Raw genomic sequence first — 3,807 nt, forward strand, 5'->3', positions numbered from 1 at the left:
TATTTTCACTTGAATTAGACCCAATTTGATACGAGTAAATTCCAGTTACTCAATTTGAGTAACATGAATTGTTACTCAAAGGGCAAGCTAGTAATTTCGGCTGGCATTAGTAAGGGCAAAATAGGAAAAAAAAGTTGTCCTAAAATTGAGTAGAAACACTGAAACAGTGGTCGAGGAAGAGAACTTTAATGGAGCTCATGAGTCACGACTTTCAATGGAGTTCAGGACCAAGGTTCAATAGGGAAATTTAGTGGAAGAAGACAACACCCCTACTATTTGGGGTTAACCTTGCCATTCTATTCTCCAATTTGTTCTCAGGGCTTTCGTTTAAATCGGCGGCGAAGCCGTCGAAAATGGTTGCGGAGGAAGAAGATGATAATGAGGAAGAAGATGATGACGGCGATAACTAGTATAGCTTGTACATCCTCGCTGCTACTACAACTACAAGCCCATAACAAATATGGCTACAAATTTACAAGCCCAATTTTCCGTCGCTTTCCCTGTGAATACTCATAATCTGGTGTAGATTGAAATTCCTTAGGGTTTGTGTTTGCTCCAGGTGGTGATCCGGTGTAGATTGAAATCACTCGCAGTTACCCTTCACCTGCAGATTCAAACGCCGTCGCACCGTTTCTCGTGGTTCTTAGTCAATTTCCCTTGCAAGTTGCAATTGTTACATGCCATACAACTCAACACAAATAAAAAATTATTATTTGCAAAATCCAAGACAAATATTTACCACATTGCCATTTGAGTTACAACTTTTGTTACTCATTATGAGTAACCTGGACAGCTCATTTAACACTTTATTCACACCAACCATCTATATCATTTTATTGTTTGTTTATTCACACCGAGTAAATTGGAGTATGGATATTCATTTAAATTGTTACTACTAACGTGCCTATAATCAAAGTGACCTAAATCATCCCCAATTAAAAGACTTATTTGTCACTCATATGATTACTAATAGTAAGTCATTAAAGGAAAGGATTATCGATACATTGTGAAAGTCAAATTACTTATTTTAGCGTGTCATAAGACCCATAGCATGTCCACACGTAATCTACAACCCAACACACTCAATACTTGCATCCCTATTGTCGGTGAGATCAATTATACAATTGAGAGATTTGGAAGGAAAACTTGTAATTCTTCCCTCCCCTCTTCTTTTCTTTACTTCTCATCCCTTCTTTTCCTTCTCATTTCTCTATCCAAACACGCTATTAGAGAAGCTTATGTAATTGCTAATCACCCTACTAGACATTCGGCAACTAGTACTCGTAATAATTAATTCTCTTAACAACTAAACCGACACAATTATCAAATTAATTAGATGAATGTTCGGGTCTCCTTAACACTAATTAAATCGCAAATTGCACATATAGTTGAATGTTATGTCATGAAATCCTCTTTGAGGCAGGTAAATTCAAAATGAATGGGCGAGAGAGTTGCATGAATTGCATCCACAAAGACAAAGCGTACAAAATTGCAAATTTCACAACAACAAAACTTAAATCATATAAAATGTAATCTCTTATCTAATTATCCTAATAATGTCCCACTTAGTTATCCATCAGTATGATGTATTGGTTTTTTCTAGCATAAGCTGATGTAATTTTGACAATTGCCTTATTTAGTAGAGCATGTTGCCAAGTTTGCTGAAATAATATGTTGTTCCATTTTTTGTTTATTAGTGAAATGAATAATTAGAATAGTAAATAAACTAAGGTATTGTACCTTCTTTAATCCGCAACTATGATTGGATTATCATCCACTAGGATGGAATTTTGTGTATATTATTTGAGAAGCATTAAATTAATGTGACTTGTTGAATTAAACCTAATGGAAAGGTGTTGAGTATAAACGATTACGTCAAAGCGATTGTAGTTTGTTCCCACTATAAAAGAATTTTTATGCAATTCTATCTCAAGATCATTTGGCGATTGAAATAGTAAGGTCATTTCCTTATCCTTATAAAATAATTAACTATTTACTCTATTATCACATGTATATTTTGAAAATGAAAATATACAAACTTCTAGATGTATAACCTCAAACAAAAAGTTTTTTTTTTTTTTAAAAAAAAAGGTAAGAAAAAGAGGAAAAGCGTTAGGCACCCCTCCTCACTCAAGTCTTCAAATAAAGAGTTATGTGCGTATATTTGTAAGCAAAACTTACAAGCATTAAATGTACATGCAATATTTTGAAGTATCACCCCGGCCCAAGTCGATTTTCAAAATAATGTCACACAGTATTTACGTGTATTATATCAGTACAATGAATTTACGTGTCATATGATGTTTTTCGTCATTCATTGTTTCTCATTTTTTTTTTTGAAAACAACTTACATTCTCCAAAAAAAAAAAAAAAAAAAAAAAAAAAAAAAAAAAATTTGCATTCAAAAAAAAAATTTAAAAAATGTAAATGTGGTTTGTATAAGATTTTAACATGCAAATCCAAGTTCTAACAAACTAACACTCTTACCACTAAGATATGTCAAACTTCATGTTCTCTTATTTAAACAAAAAATAAGAATACGTAGTGAATGACAATAAAAATAAGATTTACTTCGTTATTATGAAAAATGGAGTCATGAACTACATGTATATATATTGGTATTTGTTAATACTCTTTCCGCTTCGTAATAATTACAACACTTTGACTTTTTTTACTATTCATATATATATACTTTAACTATACTTTTTATTAATACATAAAAATTATATATTATCATACAAAATATTTAATTTTTAGGTAAGCCTTTGTGCATATTTTATTAGATCAAGCTTTGATACTTTTTAATAATATATATAGTTGCAAATATTAAGGGTTAATACTATTTGAGAGTACTAAAGTTTGCAAAAGGTTTCACTAAATGTATTGAACTTTCAAAAGTTTCAAATAGAGACATAGAGTACTCAACCATAAGTGACATAATACAACAGGTAAACATTTGCCAAAAAAAAAAAAAAATGCTGACATAAATGCAAAATTACTGATGTTTGGTAGACCTGGCAAATGGGTCATTCGGGTCGAGTATGAGTCGGGTCATTTCGGGTCAGGTCAAGTTCGGGTCGGGTCGGGTCATTTCGGGTTTCAGGTTGATTTCGGGTCAACTGATAATCGAGTCGGGTCGGGTCGGGTTTCGGGTCAACATTTCAGGCCGAGTTCGGGTCGGGTCAAGTTTGGGTCGGGTCAGTTCAAGTCGGGTCAATTTTCAAGTCGAGTCAGTTCGGGTCGGGTCAATCTTCGGGTCCAATTTTCGGGTCGATGCATTGGGTTAAATTCAACTCTATATAGTATATACTACCTCCATTTCATATTATTTGCAACGATTTGACATAAAGTAGATAGGAGAAATGTCTAATCGTTGCAAATAATATGAAATGGAGGTAGTATATATTTATATATTTTTTGACGAGAAACTCACTATATTTATTAAGGCTACTTTTTTTCATGGAATACAGTAATTGTTTGACTTTAGATTATTTTGCAATTTCATTTGGTATTGAAAATTATGTTATGTACGCATTATTATTGTACTACTTTTTTTTTTCTAGACTTGTTAGAATTGTGACTTTTATTTCGAACTTTAGTTAATTTTTTTAATCTTATGGACAAACTCCGTAGAATAGTTGTTAAATTTCAATCTTTTTACGATTTTTTAATAACTTATAGAGATAAAAGGCCGAAGAAATCGAGAAAAGTAATGCTCAAAATATGTAAATTACTTACACGGTTACACATTACAAATTAATAAAAAAAATTAAGTCAGTTTGATTGCGGTTTTTTTTCTTCAGTTTG

This window comes from Chenopodium album, chromosome 18 (genome assembly GCF_948465745.1).
Source record: "Chenopodium album chromosome 18, dcCheAlbu1.1, whole genome shotgun sequence".
NCBI classification, from domain to species: domain Eukaryota; kingdom Viridiplantae; phylum Streptophyta; class Magnoliopsida; order Caryophyllales; family Amaranthaceae; genus Chenopodium; species Chenopodium album.